Source organism: Homarus americanus, unplaced genomic scaffold, assembly GCF_018991925.1.
Source record: "Homarus americanus isolate GMGI-L3 unplaced genomic scaffold, GMGI_Hamer_2.0 scaffold8148, whole genome shotgun sequence".
Classification (NCBI taxonomy): Eukaryota; Metazoa; Arthropoda; class Malacostraca; order Decapoda; family Nephropidae; genus Homarus; species Homarus americanus.
Window position 1 is genome coordinate 672755 of NW_024721643.1, and position 16464 is coordinate 689218.

The following is a 16464-nucleotide window of genomic DNA, read 5'->3' on the forward strand; positions in this document are numbered from 1 at the left end:
GGTGGCTTTGTAGGTGGTGGTGGGAGGGTAGGTGATGGTAGGTGGTGTGTGGATGGTAGGAGGTGGTGATGGATGTGGGTGATGGTAGGTGGTGGTGGTAGTGATGGTAGGTGGTGGTGGTAGTGATGGTAGGTGGTGTGGTAGTGATGGTAGTGTGGTGGTAGATGGTAGGTAGGTAGTGATGGTAGGTAGTGATGGTAGGTGGTGGTGGTGGTGATGGAGAGGTAGATGGATGGGTGATGGTAGGTAGATGGATGTGGTGATGGTAGGTGGTGGTGGTGATGGCAGGTGGTGGTAGTGATGGTAGGTGGTGGTAGGGATAGTAGGTGGTGGTGGCAGGATGGTAGGTGGTGGTAGGATAGAGAGGTAGGTAGAAAGTGATGGTAGTGATGGCAGGTGTGGTGGTAGTGATGGTAGGTAGGTGGTAGTAGTGATGGTAGGTGTGTAGAAAGGATTGTAGGTGGTGTGTGGTAGAAAGATGGTAGGTGGTGGTAGTAGTGATGGTAGGTGGTAGTGATGAGGTGATAGTGATGGTAGGTAGCAGTGATGCAGGTAGGTAGTGATGGTAGGTGGTAGAAAGATGTAGGTGGTGGTGGTAGTGATGGTAGGTGGTGGTGGTAGTGATGGTAGGTGGTGGTAGTGATGGTAGGTGGTGGTAGTGATGGTGGTGAATGTATGGCTTTCCTTCCATACTATACTTTAAACTAACAAACAAACAACAAAAAGTTCACAACAAAACTGACCAGACTTTTACCCAGGATTGAACTACACACAACAACAACAATATAAATAACAAAACATTACAAAGTCGAATACAACAACAACAACAACCTCTTAATAGCCTACAAACAGTGCCGCCCCGTTAAGGTGAGGGCAAGAGGTGGGTGGCCACGGCGTCTCCTGCATCATAACACACACAACGGGGAGGGGGGGTGGGGTGTGTGACCAGACTAGCATACACAGGTAACGAGAGGTGTCACGCCAAGCAGCTTCCCACATAACACGATAAGCGCCATCTTCAGTTCATGTTTACAGTCTCTTTGTTAACATTCTTGTGGAACAGGATGACAAGTTAAGTGTACAGTATGTGTACAATGTTGGTTAAGTTAGTATCAATATGTTAAGTGTACAATGTTAAAAGTTAGTACCAACAAGTGTACAATGTTAATATGCTGCCTCTATGTTAAGTTCCGTAACTGGTAAATAACACAGCAGAACACAATAACTAATACACACCTTCAGAAAGTGACCATCATGTGTACAAAGATGCATTACACTGTTGAACACTTTTAAGTTTTCTTCACAGACAGAAACTCATGAGAGAGTTCCTATATCCTCCATGGCGGGGAATAACAAGGACTCGCTAATGGCAAACTCGTGAGGAATTCTTTTAACTTTTGCGTTGTATATTTCCTCGACTTCGGGGGGACGAGACAGCGAGTGAGTCTTTGTATCGAAACATTACACCGAGACTTTTGTTGACACCGAGACCATCCAGGTGACATGAAGATTACCTCCCCAGCCCTATGGTTAGAGGATCACGTGAAGATTAGCCCCCCCCCCAGCCCTAAGATTAATCAGATCACATGTAGATTAGCTCCCACCCCTAACGCTAGCCTACCCTACACCAACAACCTAACCTACTCTCACCTAACCCAAGCAGGTAACATTATAAGGTGTTCAATCATAAGGTGCAATAAAAACTAAGGTATGTACGGTAATCTACAGGTAAACCGTTTATAGCCTCTTGATGCAGTAATAACAATCGACTGGGTCTTTTTAGGCACTGAGCTGACACTGACACACGCACAACAACGCCAACTATGTAACCTTTTAGACAACGCGAAAAAGAAGTAAAAAAGTTCCCCCCAACCGGCCCTCAGGTATGAAGTCACGGGGGGGTTCATGATAAACAATAACTAAGAGGTACACGAGGCTTGGGGTAGTTAAGTTTGGTTCAGTGATGCTATTGGTCTAGATATTTTGTGTTTAATGGCTGTGATTTGACCCAGATAAGATGGTCTAACCCCTTTAGTACGATGGTGTACCTTCTTCAGTACAAAGTGAAGTCATAGTACTAACTGTGTGTGTGTGTGTGTGTGTGTGTGTGTGTGTAATCTAAAAGACACGGGACTGACTGACTGGTTGTGTGTGTACCCTAAGAGACACACGGACCGACAGACTGTGAGTGTACCCTGAGACACACACGGACTGATTGACTGACTGACTGGTTGTGGTGGAGAATCTAAACAGAGGAATGACTGGTACATTCCACAGGGCATATGGTGTTTACATTATGACTAGTAGGTCGGGTGGGTGGATGGATGGAATGGATAGGGTGGGTGTGGGTAGATTGGGTGGGTAGTTGTGTGGGTGTGGATAGGGTACGTTGGTGGGGTGGGTTAAGTGGGTAACTGAGGTAGGTGGGTGGGTCGGGTGAGTTGTTGTGTGGGTGGGTGAGTGTAGAGTGTGGGTAGGTGTGTGGATAGGGTGGGAGGGATAGGGTGGGAGGGATACGGGGGTAGGTAGCAAACATAAATCATGAATCTGAAAGCTTTACCGATGACCATATTTTCCTTGGTTCAACTAGGCTTAACAGTATTACCACCATCATCTCTACTACAACCACAACCACCCATAAATACACCTCCCTACTTTTTCCCTTCTTGTTATCCTTCTTCCACTTGTCTTCTAAACCTCACTTCACACCCTCGTTAATCTGTCAACCTCCTACCACAGTATTTTACCCGAGTCACGTACGTAATCAACTCGGTTCGTCTTGTGTTACAGACTCACAAGAGGACGATGCTTTACTGAACACATTTGACAACTGCACTGAACTGAATCTGACACAACTGAACTGAACTTTTCCTGCGATTTATTTTTCTCTTAATATCAGAAGAAAACAAAATTACTCTTACGATAACATTGCCTTTATCGTAGGACGGTGAAAGCATTAAGGTACAATTATATATCAGGTTAAAATAGGTGTCATTTACATTGTAGTATCTTCAGTAAACAGATGCGTTCTCATAACACTATCGCGTAGGTTAAGGGAGTCAGTTAGATACGTGGTCTCATCTATATAACTTAAATGAGTCAGTTAGATACACGTTCTCTCATCTACATAACTTAGTGAGTCAGTTAGATGCACGTTCTCTCAACTCTATAACTTAAGTGAATCAATTAGATACGTTCTCTCATCTCTAACATGAGTGAGTCAGTCAAATACGTTCTCTGCCTCCTTTACACCATTAAAATAACCTGTTGGATACATTCTCACATCCTTTACTCGAGAAGAAGAAAAAAAATTATCGTAAGCATCTCTGAAAATCGGCACCCCGAGGAGTTTGTGTTGGTTGAGGCGAAGAGCAAAAACCCGAGGTGGAGCAGATGAGATGGTATCGTCCCTTGGTGGCTCCCGGGTTGAACTTCCACCAGATATTACTTACATCTGGTGGATATTTCTCTGGTGTAGAATAAAAGTACAGGTGGATAAAGGGTACAGGTACAAGGTGGGTACAGGTACAAGGTGGATACAGGTACAAGGTGGATACAGGTACAGGTAGATACAGGAACAGGAAGGGTTGAACCACCACTAGATGTTACACCTAGCGGGTAATTCTGTATCTTGGGTCAAAATTACAGGTGCAGGTACAGTATAAAGGTACAACTAAGGTGCAGGTATAGCTACATGTACAGGGGTTAAGTCCTTGTACTCAAGGGGTTAAGTTATCGTCCTCAAGGGGTTAATTTCCCAAACATATCAGTCTGCAACTTACTAAGACATCAGAATCATAAAATCAATAACAATGCCAGGACGAGCAAACAACAATGCCAGGACGAGCAAACAACAGTGCCAGAGGACGAGCAAACAGCAGTGCCAGGACGAGCAAACTACAGTGCCAGGACGAGCAAACTACAGTGCCAGGGCGAGCAAACAACAGTGCCTGGCTTAGATAATGGAAGGCGCGTACACCCACACCACCACCAGGTCTTCCCTCGTCTTTAACATGGAGTGGCGCTGTGTGTGTGTGTGTGTGTGTGTGTGTGTGTGTGTGTGTGTGTGTCCGACCATGTAACAACACACACAACTCTTACAACTGTTCTTTATAGTTTTCATTTCCTTCATAATTCACTCTATTCCACTTTCTTCCCCTCCCTTCCAGCCCTTCCACAGCCCTTCCTTCCCTCCCACTACTTCCCTACTTTCTACACCCCCTCCTTGCCCCCCTTCCCTCCCCCAACACTCCATCCCTCCTCCTACTCTTCTCCACTGCCTCCACACCCCCTCCTACCCTCTCTCATTCAAAGGCGGCTTCGTGTCGTTACCTCCGCCGTAATGCTATAATATAAATGCAAACATCATTTCAGTGTAATTTCTTCACCCTTTCACCCCTCCTCGGTCTCCCTCCACCCCCCTTGGTCACTCTCCCCACCCCCCCTCGGTCACTTAAGACTCTGCCAGGCGGAAGTGAAAGTCTCCCTGGCCCGATACGAGACTTCCTGCACACCGGCTCTCACAACACCTACTGGAGAAGAGTAGAGTTATCACCTCAACACTACACCTGCCTATAGCTTATTGTATCTCACCTCATGATTAAAACACCCAAACGGTTCAGTCAGGTTGGGTTGGGTGGAGGTGGGTTGGGTGGGGTGGAGGTGGGTTGGGTGGGGTGAAGGTGGAGTGGGGTGGGGTGGGGTGGGGGTTGGGTGGGGTTTAGTTAAGAGTGGGGTTAGGTTACATTAATCGGTTTGGTTATGTTACATTAGATAAATTGGCTAGGTTAGGTTAGGTTAGGTTGGATTAATTGGTTAGTTTACAATAATTTCTCCGTTTTTTTATTAAGTTTGGTTAGGTTAGGTGATATACGCAAGAAGGTAATACTGACGCAATCCAACAGAGATATGACCAAGGTTACCACCATCACCTAACCTAACTCTAGGGCAGGTGACAATCTCGCCCTGGTAACAAGTGAATAATTACCAGTCCGAGCGGCCGATTAATTGAAATTGGCCAATTAACGAAATGAATAATTAATGTCGCACCTAATTAAAAACTTAGTCTACATTACTGGGGGGGCCGTGGTCGCCAACCCTCAGACACGTATAAATTAACTCGGTTGATTGATTAAGCAAACACTAATAACACTCTACTGCAAGACGTAAATAAACAAGTCTTCTACATCGTGTACTCAAGGGTATAAATCATCGTACTCAAGGGGTTAACGTTAAATCATCGTACTCAAGGGGTTAACGTTAAATCATCGTACTCAAGGGGTTAACATTAAATCATCGTACTCAAGGGGTTAACGTTAAATCATCGTACTCAAGGGGTTAACATTAAATCATCGTACTCAAGGGGTTAACGTTAAATCATCGTACTCAAGAGTATAGGGTACTTTAGGGTATAAATCATAGCACTCTGGGGATCACTGTACTCACGGGTAAAAACCATTGTACTCAAGGGGTGAAACCATCGTACTCAAGAAGGAACGTATTATTATCCCTACAATATTCAAGAATGTGAGTGCCGGTATACACTCACTCCCGTCAACACAACTCGCTTATTTCCAGGTCATGAACCAGTCCGGCCCAGCCTACGAGCAGCGGTATATCTTGGTTTCAGGCACAAAGAGAGTGTGTGTGTGTGTGTGTGTGTGTGTGTGTGTGTCGAGCCAGAGTAAACTGTTTATTTGAAGAAGAGGAGGAGAAAAAAAAGAGAGAGAGAGAGAGAGAGTGTGTGTGTGTGTGTGTATTTTACAGTACAAGCAGCGGCGGCAAAAAATTTAAGTCTTTCAACTCACCCAAAGTGTTCACACAGAGACACACCCATGTACATACACACACACACACACGTACACAAAAACACACACACACGTACACAAAAACACACACACACACACTATTGATCTCTCCAGTAAGGCGCTGAGCCATATCTCTCCTCCCCTCTCTTCTTCACCCCTCCTCCTCCCCTCTCTTCTTCACCCCCTCCTTCCTCCTGTAGCCTTCACCCCCTCTCCTCCTTCCCTCTCTTCTTCACCCCCCTCCTCCTCCTTCCTCTCTCTCCACCCCCTCCTCCTCCTTCCCTCTCTTCTTCACCCCCCTCCTCTCCTTCCCTCTCTTCTCCACCCCCCTCACTCCTCCTTCCCTCTCTTCTTCACCCCCCTGTCCTCCTTCCTCTTCTTCACCCCTCTCCTCTCTTCCCTCTCTTCTTCCACCCCCTCCCCACTTCCCCTCTTCTTCACCCCCTCACTCTCTCCTTCCCTCTCTTCTTCACCCCCCTCCCTCCTCCTTCCCTCTCTTCTTCACACCCTCCTCCCTCTTCCCTCTTCTTCACCCCCTCCCTCCTCCTTCCCCTCTCTTCTTCCCCCCTCTCTTCTTCACCCCCCTCACTCCTCCTTCCCCTCTTCACCCCCTCCTCCTCCTTCCTCTCTTCTTCACCCCCTCCCCTCCTCGTTCCTCTCTTCTTCACCCCCCTCCCTCCTCCTTCCCCTCTCTTCTTTACCCCCCTCCCTCCTCCTTCCTCTTCTTCACCCCCTCCTCCTCCTTCCCTCTCTTCTTCACCCCCTCACTCCTCCTTCCCTCTCTTCTTCACCCCCTCCTCCTCCTTCCCTCTCTTCTTCACCCCTCCCCTCCTTCCCCTCTCTTCTTCCCCCCTCCCTCCTCCTTCCCCTCTCTTCTTCAACCCCTCACTCCTCCTTCCTTCCCTCTCCTTCTTCCACCCCCCTCCTCCTCTTCCCTCTCTTCTTCCCCCCCCTCCTCCTCCCTTCCCCTCTCTTCTTCCACCCTCCCCTCCTCCCTCTCTCTTCTTCACCCTCCCCTCCTCCTCCTTCCCTCTCTTCTTCCTTCACACCCCCTCCTCCTCCTTCCTCTCTTCTTCACCCCCCCCTCTCCTCCTCCTTCCCTCTCTTCTTCACCCCCCCTCTCTTCTTCACACCCCCTCACTCCTTCCCTCCTCAAGACCCAGTGACGACCTATTGTACCTGTTTTGTGTCCTATTTCAACTTACTTCCCCCTATTACGGCCCTTAACCTATTTCAACCTCCTCCTACGGTTCATACTTTCTTCCCCTTATTACGACCTCCTGCCTATTACAGATCTTTACTTCCTATTCCAACTTTCTTCCCTATTACGATCCTGAATCTATTTCCCTGTTTCAACCTCCTCTCTTGCCTATTGACGCCCCCGTCCCTATTTGTCCGTCTGTCTATTCATCTATCTAACTTAACTGCTCTCTCTCTCTCTCTCTCTCTCTCTCTCTCTCAGCTGCCAACCATTTAATTTTTAATCAATTACCGTGTAGCCCCAGGTGTCTCCCCCCCCCCTAAACCCTGTTCCCTCCTCCCTCTTCTACCTCCCTCCTCACACCTCCACTTTCCTCCCTCCCTCCACACTCCCTTTCCTCCCTCCCTCCTCCCCACTTTCCTCCCTCCCTCATACTCACTCTTCTACCTCCCTCCCTCACACTCCCACTTTCCTCCCTCCCTCATACTCCCTCTTCTACCTCCCTCTCTCCCTTCTCACTGCCATACAATTGGAAATAACCTCAGGATTTCACTCTCTTCTCTAACTAGGGAGAGGGAGGTGAGGTAGGAGGGAGAGAAGGGAGAGATGAATAGTTGAGGGAGAGGAAGGAAGTCCGGAGGAAAGGGAGTATAGAAGAATTAGGAGGAGGACAAGGAAGAGGAGGGGGAGGAGGAAATGAAAGAGGAAGAGAAGGAGGAGCAGTAGAGAGAGAGAGAGAGAGAGAGAGAGAGGATAGGCCTATATCACAGCAGCGTGCGCGCGTGTGTACTGTATGTGTGTAGGTCAACAATAAGAGTGTACACCCAGCATACTATGTGTACTGATCACTACACCTGTACAGTACATTTAATCGCAGTACAGTAGCCTAACACACCTGTCCGCCTCATTAGGTATTACGGTAACTTTAGTCAGCGGGGCGACGGTCACTATTGATCTGGCTTTGTCTGTACGTGCGTGTGTACCTAACCAAGAGAGGGGGGGAAGGGGGAGGGAAAAGGGGAAGGAGGAGGAGGAGAGGGGGAGGGGGAGGAGGAGGATCTCGATTCAACACCCAAACTCACTCACTCACTCTCACGATAGACACCTCCAGATAGTCCCTCTCTCTCTGGTTAAGTTCGGTATTACGACTAAATTAAGTTGGTTTAGGATTAGAGTAGGTTGGTTAGGTTAGGTTAGGTTTCTTGATATGATCTTAAGGCAGCTCAAACACGGTAATTTAAACACAGCATTAGTCGTAATCCTAATTATTCAAGAGCCACTTAACTGATATCAAGAGCCACTTAACTGATACCAAGAGCCACTTAACTGACATCAAGAGCCACTTAACTGACATCAAGAGCCACTTAACTGACATCAAGAGCCACTTAACTGACATCAAGAGCCACTTAACTGAGCCACTTAACTGACATCAAGAGCCACTTAACCGCTATAGAACCACTTAACTGACATCAAGAGCCACTTAACCGCTATAGAGCCACTTAACTGACATCGAGCCATTTAATACAACTTATCAACAGACAAAGACAGATAAACAGACAGACAGACAAGTGATCAACAAATCCATTTACCAAACATTCGATTATTAAAAAATGGTAAACAAAAAATAATTAATTAAAACATCTGACGTGTCCCAAAAGTGAAGATAATTTTTTTTAAAGCGAGTGAAATTAATAATAATCTGCGAGTGTACAGTATTTATTTATAAACACAAACCATTCCGGGCAGCGTTGGTCAATAAATATAAGATAACTGAAGGAAATATTAAAGAAAAAAGAAATTCGGTCTTGTATTTTCTTATTATTGATGATCTTTGTTGTGTGATTAAAGACATTACATTACGTATACTGTATGTACTAATGGTTGAAACGTAGTCATAACATCATAACGGCAACGCGGGAAGAAATACCATGTTACCACCATCACCAACACTAAATGTTTCTCAAACTTATTTTTCAAACTTTTTCGTCAATTTAGTTATTTTAATTTTTTTTTCATTATCACTTATTTAACGATCATGATTTATTCACGTTAATCTTTACTTAAGTGGAAACTCGCCAACGCTATCTATTTATCGACCAATAGGAACGAGTCTCACAAAAGTTACATTACTTCCGGATTCCATAGTAGTGGCTCGCCTGCCTCCTGCACATGCAACTTTAAAACCCGGATATTTATTGGTATTTCTTCTGTGTTGTATTATTCCCCTCACTTATGACCACCAGTTGTATTAATGATGAAAATTAACACTTTCTTAATTTAAACAAAAAATTACGTGATATGGAAAAAAAAAGATTTAGGATACGACCTGACTATTTCCAAGTTCTGAAGACGAGAAATAGTAACAACAATTACGATAATAATAATACCTAATAATAATAATTAATAGATACACTATACTCTAATGGGGTAATTAGGTATGAGAACGGAGTTGGTAATTAGCATAGACGTGTTATATAGTGTTAATAAGTTGTATAGTAAGCTGCAAGGTGAGGTGAGATAAACACTATATTTGTCTCTTAACCAAATGTGAATAAGTCAACTATGTACAGAACTAAAGTACCATTCAGCGCCATAATACCCTGACCACTAGGGACTGTTATACACACCCTTTATGACCTCACTTAACCTAGTCTAACCTAACCATCCTTTGTGACCTCGACTCTGCCCTACCGCTCACAGTAGATAGGGTGCACAATAAACTAGCGACTGTCTGCAACAACCTACAGTATTAAATTCAGTTCTTTCTCCTCCACTGTAGTTTCTTTACCGTCTTCCCTTTTCTACATCTCTCTTCCCCTTTCTTTCTTCTCTCTCCTCTGTTCCTCACCTCTCTCCGAGTCCTTAAGCCCCCCCTTTGTTATCCATTTTCCGGCGCACCACCCTCCTCTGTTTCACCCCCCCTCATCAGACCATGGACCTTACACATAGATCCCTCCAGCCCTCACTCCAGGGACAACAAAGACCTACATGTAACTTACTCGAGCCCAAAATGTCGATATTCCCATACATCACACCAAATAATCTAACCCTTATGAATATCTTAAATTTAAGGACCCGGTGGCGGCCATTTGCAGCAAAGGTTTGGGGGGATGATAGTCGTAAGCCACAGGTGGTGGTGGGGGGGTAGGGAGGGAGGTGCTGTCTGGTTGAGGTCTGAACGTGATGGGTTATTAAATACCGCATACAATGTGGCATCTCTGACACTGTACACACACAACACACACGTTAATAACCAGTTGAAAGGAGACTCGTTTACACAGTCGACACACATGAACAGCAGATATTGTAATAATAATAATAAACGGTTTATTAATAGAGTTGCAGCCAGTGGCTGAAAATAGACAAACTTACATGTGATTTAGACAATAATATACATTGAATACATTTATAGGGCTGTACAGTACATGAATCAGGAGCTGTTTATTATTTTAACAATAGATGGGATGGTGCTATTCTTATATCTATCGGTGCGGGCTCTTATGGGCTGAATTTTGTTGTAGTGGCGGACTGCGCGAGGTGGGCGATGGACTGCCTGTGGCAGTAAGTGGCGATGACGAGGATGGTGCAGTAGCCCACTGCCAAATCCTGCTAGTCCGTGGTGGTGGAGGTCACTGAGGGATGGCATTTCCAGGGTGGAGAGAGCGTTGTTGTAGCAGCCCGAGTAGTCTGCGCCGAGCATGATTCTGCTGGCCCTCCTCTGTACCTTCTCTAGCTGAGGTGGGTGCCACGAGAGGTAAAGTGTGGAGCAAGCCCCCCCCCCCCACCAGCTGGCCTCACGATACTTAAACATCCAACCAACACAACATAATTATTTGGTAAAGGAACCTAATCCCGAGTAAGAATAGACAATTATCTCCATTAACATACCTCAGTGTAAATTAGACTCAGATTTATGCAGTAGAGAGAGACAGAATACAATAAATAGATATCTGGGTAATAAAAATTTAATAAAATCACCGATCATCACCAGCTTAGCCAGTCACAGCCTTCACCACTGAGGCGAGGAAACACACACACACACACACACACACACACACACACACACACTTTTACATCATAAGCTGCGTATTGTTATCTCTTACACATTCCACTCACGCATACACATTTTACATCATTATTTCTTTACGATTCACTTTTTTTTTAGTTTTGACTCGCATCTCACAGACGACATTCAGGAGAAAGAAGCAGCTTAACTTTTCTGCCTCTCTCTCTCTCTCTCTCTCTCTCTCTCTCTCTCTCTCTCGCTACTCTACCGCTATTATGAGACTCGCAGCTGTTGTGATGGCGGCGGCAGAGACAATCAAAACACTGAATGACTTGCTCTCTGATATTCCAATACCTCGTCCTTCCAAAACTTGTCATATTCTTCAACTGTTTCCCATCCAATAATATAACTTGTGGTAGTTTGTGTATTTAACTTTGTACTGTGTTTATATAGTTGTATATTTTTTACAGTGTTGTATTATAGTGGATTCTTCGCTAAGTTCAACAATATTTCCACACACCTTCTCACTGCCGTACACTTAACACACTCCTCACTGCCGTACACTTAACACACCTCCTCACTGCCGTACACTTAACACACCTCCTCACTGCCGTACACTTAACACACCTCCTCACTGCCGTACACTTAACACACCTCACTGCAACACACACCTCACTGCTGTACACTTAACACACCTCCTCACTGCCGTACACTTAACACACCCTCCTCACTGCTGTACACTTCCTGCCGTACACACACCTCCTCACTGCTGTACACTTAACACACCTCCTCACTGCCGTACACACTGCTACACTTACACCCTCCTCACTGCTGTACATAACACACCTCCTCACTGCCGTACAACTTAACACACCTCACTGCTGTACACTTAACCTCCTCACTGCCGTACAACAACACACCTCCTCACTGCCGTACACTTAACACACCTCCTCACTGCGTACATAACACACCTCCTCACTAACACACCTCCTCACACACCCACCTCCTCACTGCCGTACACTTAACACACCTCCTCACTGCCATACAACAACACACCTCACTGCCGTACACTTAACACACCTCCTCACTGCCACAACTTAACACACCTCACTCTCACAACACACCTCCTCACTGCCATGCAACAACACACCTACACACACCTCCTCACCACACTGCCATCACCTAACCTTCAACACACCTCCTCACTGCCATACACTTAACACACCTCCTCACTGCCAGCCTTAACACACCTTCTCACTGCCACCTTAACACCTCCTCACTGCCGTACACTTAACACACCTCCTCACTGCCGTACACTTAACACACCTCCTCACTGCCGTACACTTAACACACCTCCTCACTGCCGTACACTTAACACACCTCCTCACTGCCGTACACTTAACACACCTCCTCACTGCCGTACACTTGACCTCACTGACAACGTAAAGGAAGGCAGTGGGTAGGTGGGTGGGTTGACAGGCAGGCAGAGAGAGATTCAATCAGGGAATAATTAAGTAAACAAAGGTCAAAAACTTTCTATCTATCTGTATTTTTCTTTGTCTATCTATACATATCTATCAATCTACCTATCTATTTATCTATCTATCTATCTCCATCTATCTATCTACATAACACAAAAAACAATACCCATATTTTATCATTGCTAGCTGCCTCTTCACGACACAGATGACGAATTTATTTTTCTCGGTAATTCTTTGGTTTCCCATTACGAGTTATTGTAGTCTCGTGGGTCGGTTACAACAACAATCTCGTGGGTCGGTTACAACAACAATCTCGTGGGTCGGTTACAACAACAATCTCGTGGGTCGGTTACAACAACAATCTCGTGGGTCGGTTACAACAACAATCTCGTGGGTCGGTTATAACAATAATCTCGTGGGTCGGTTACAACAACAATCTCGTGGGTCGGTTACAACAACAATCTCGTGGGTCGGTTACAACAACAATCTCGTGGGTCGGTTACAACAAAAAACTGGATCTGCTCCTCACAAAGCCCATAACTTGGATAGCCTTTGTGTTATAATGCTGAATATCCTTCTAAAAAACAGTTGAATGTAGGAAAACACGTCAAGGGAAAAATCATGGTCAAAAGACATTAAGAAAAATAGTTAGTGTATAATTTGAGAAGCGAGGGGGTTGGGTTAGGTTAGATCTGGTGGTCTAGTTGAAAAGTATTAATAAAACCTAACCTAACCTCATCCAACCTAATATCATTCAACCTAACTTGTTAAGGGTATCTAAATAAAATGTGATTTTTTTCCCTGTAGCATTTTTTCCCGAGTCAAAATGGTCTTTTTTTCCTGTGACTTTTTTTCCCTTCACCATCCACTACATTATCTACACTACATCCTCTCCACAACAGCCAGCACACTATCATCACACTAAACCAACAATATCATCAAGGCTCTACATTACATCAACTACAATTTATGTATTTTTAACTGGTTAGTTCCACCTGTAGCATGTGTGGTAGACTACATCTAGTGCGGGCGGCTGCTAGTTCACCTCGTCATGCAGTAGGGCTAACTGGAAGATTCTAAGAGCCTCTGGTGTGGTGTTCGACTCTCTCTCTCTCTCTCTCTCTCTCTCACACAAGAGAGACTCGCCTACAAACAGCTGATTCACACGCCTGCCAGGTAGATTCTTTCTAAACATGACATCAATACTGTTTTTTTTTTCTTTAAAATAATCACCAGTTACGTTTCACCTCTGAGACACGCTTTAAACACCTCGCCACGAAGACTGAACCATTCCGTAAGTCTTCATGAGCTTCACTCAGCCAATTAAACACCCACAAAACACCAACTTTTTCTTCCCCTCTCTCTCACACACATACCACACACTTGTATCCTAGCCTGGGTGGTGTCAAGAAGCAGCCTGGAGAATGTCATCTACTGTATACTGCCGGATACAATACAAGATAGTACAGTCTACAAACCATCACCACCATCCGGTCACACCACAAGTTACAGGATACAGACAAATCCTACAATTGAGGCAGCGTAAACAAACCCGTCAACCAAGACAACATACAATCAGTCTGACGGGTGTTGGGTGTCGTCTGTTACAAGTTATCATAAACAATAAATGGTATATGTGTCACCTTCAGGCTACCTCACCCTAAGGGGCTTTCTGGTGGTGTGAGAGAGTTATGAATCACACCATCCCACCATCGCAAATTAAATACTAAGCATCCCGTTGACATATACAAAACACAACAGGTACCGAACTGTGGCCCTGACGTCGCCAGCCTAACTTTGCCTCACGAGTGACAAATAACAAACCAAAACAGAAACATGATGTATTTTTTTCCATCTTAAGTAATCATACATCTCCTCTCGTGAGCCATCCGTGTCTTGACCGCGACTTGTCTCTCAGGAGGTTAGTGAATCAAATCGTTTCTGTCGCTTTGTTATAGTAATGGATGACTCTTGTCTAAACACCGACACAACAGGGGCCCAGTTCTCAGGGGAGGAAGAGGTGCGTCCCTCCTCCTCCTCCTGGCAACCCACATCATCTTCCTCCTCCTGGCAACCCACATCATCCTCCTCCTCCTGGCAACCCACATCCTCTTCTTCCTCCTCCTCCTGGCAACCCACATCCTCTTCTTCCTCCTCCTCCTGGCAACCCACATCCTCCCCTCCTCCTCCTGGCAACCCAGGCTCATCTTCCTCCTCCTGGCGTCCACCCCCTTCCCTCCTCCCAGACCGTCGCGTGCCACTCCCCCCCGGTGAAATTACTTTTGTTGTTTATGAAGACTGGGGCTGGTCCTGTTACCCCCGCCCCAACTCACCACACATTAGTATTAATCACTCGTGTTATTGTTATTAGTTTTATTGTATTTTTATTATTGTTACCATTACTATTATTATTATTGTATCATTAGTAGTATAACCATCATCATTATTACCACAATCCGTCATTATTTTAGTAGCATTATTATTATACTAAATAAATAAATACATTAATAAACCTCAGAAACCCTAAACATACAAAAAAATATATAAATAAATCCTTTACTACGATTAAAAGGGCGACGTACGCCTATAAACGACTGTATAACTAAACTACTGTACCACCACCTGCCCCCCCCCCCTCCTGCCGTGTATGAGAAGTCTGGCTGTCACGTAGTACAAGTCTCTTTCACGTCACGTACAAGTCTTAGTCACATTTCATGCAGGGACATGTTTTTTTGGGAGGGGGTGAGGGAGAGGAGGGGGTGAGGGAGGGGTCAGGGTCACATATTACACACCATAAGGAAGTGAAGGGGTTGTACGTGTGTGTGTGTGTGTGTCAACAACGAGCATGGAGAGAAGTTAATAAGAAGAAGGAGTGTTCGGACCATACAACCTTACTACTGTAGTTCCTATGATGGTGAAAGCTAGTCTCACACACACTACTCCTTCTAGACACACACACAGAGCCCCCCACACACTAAATATACAAACACTGCCCCACCTATACCTAAACACACAAACATACACACACAGCCAAACAAACATACACACACAGCAGGTTCAATGCGTCGCAAACATCAGGCTGAGTCACTGCTAGACGCCACAGTTTACTCTGCAACATAAAATAGCGGTGTTTAAGAAGCCGTACGTTACACACCACCACCAGGCTACCACATCACCACCAGGCTACCACTCCACACCACCAGGCTACCACTCCACCACCACACCAGGCTATCACACCACCAGGCTACCACACCACCAGGCTACCACACCACCAGGCTTCCACACCACCAGGCTTCCACACCACCAAGCTACCACACCACCAGGCTTCCACACCACCAGGCTTCCACACCACCACACTAGACTACCAAACACTCGCATATTTCAGTAAAAACAAAAACAGTCACACAACATATAAAGCTAACAAATAAATATTTAAGTTAAATAATATTGTCAGCAAATATAACATTGAACTCTTTGTATCACTCGGCCGTGTGTGGGTGTGTGTGAACCACTGAATTAAAACATGTATAGACGGTACATTCTACAACCACTACCGTCTCTCACACATACACAATAAGGGAGCGAAACAAACAAACAATCAAACACACTTGACCCCCCCCCCCTCCTGTCTCCAAACGTTGAGGGGATCTCCGGGCGAGTGGAGGAAGCGACGACATTACAAGCTCACGTTGTTGACGAGAACTGGAGACTCTACTAGGAGGACAAGTGGGGGTGATTACATGGAGGAGGAGGAGGAGAGGAGACCTGGAGGCTATCCCTGGAGAATAAGAGGAGACCTGGACACTATCCCTGGAGAATAAGAGGAGATCTGGACACTATCCCCGGAGAACGAGAGATCATATACGGACAAGAGGAGACTAGGAGACTGCATCCACAACAAACGACAAATACTCAAGTTAAGTTAAGTTAAGTTAAGTTAGGTTGGGTTAGGTTAGTACACCATGCACG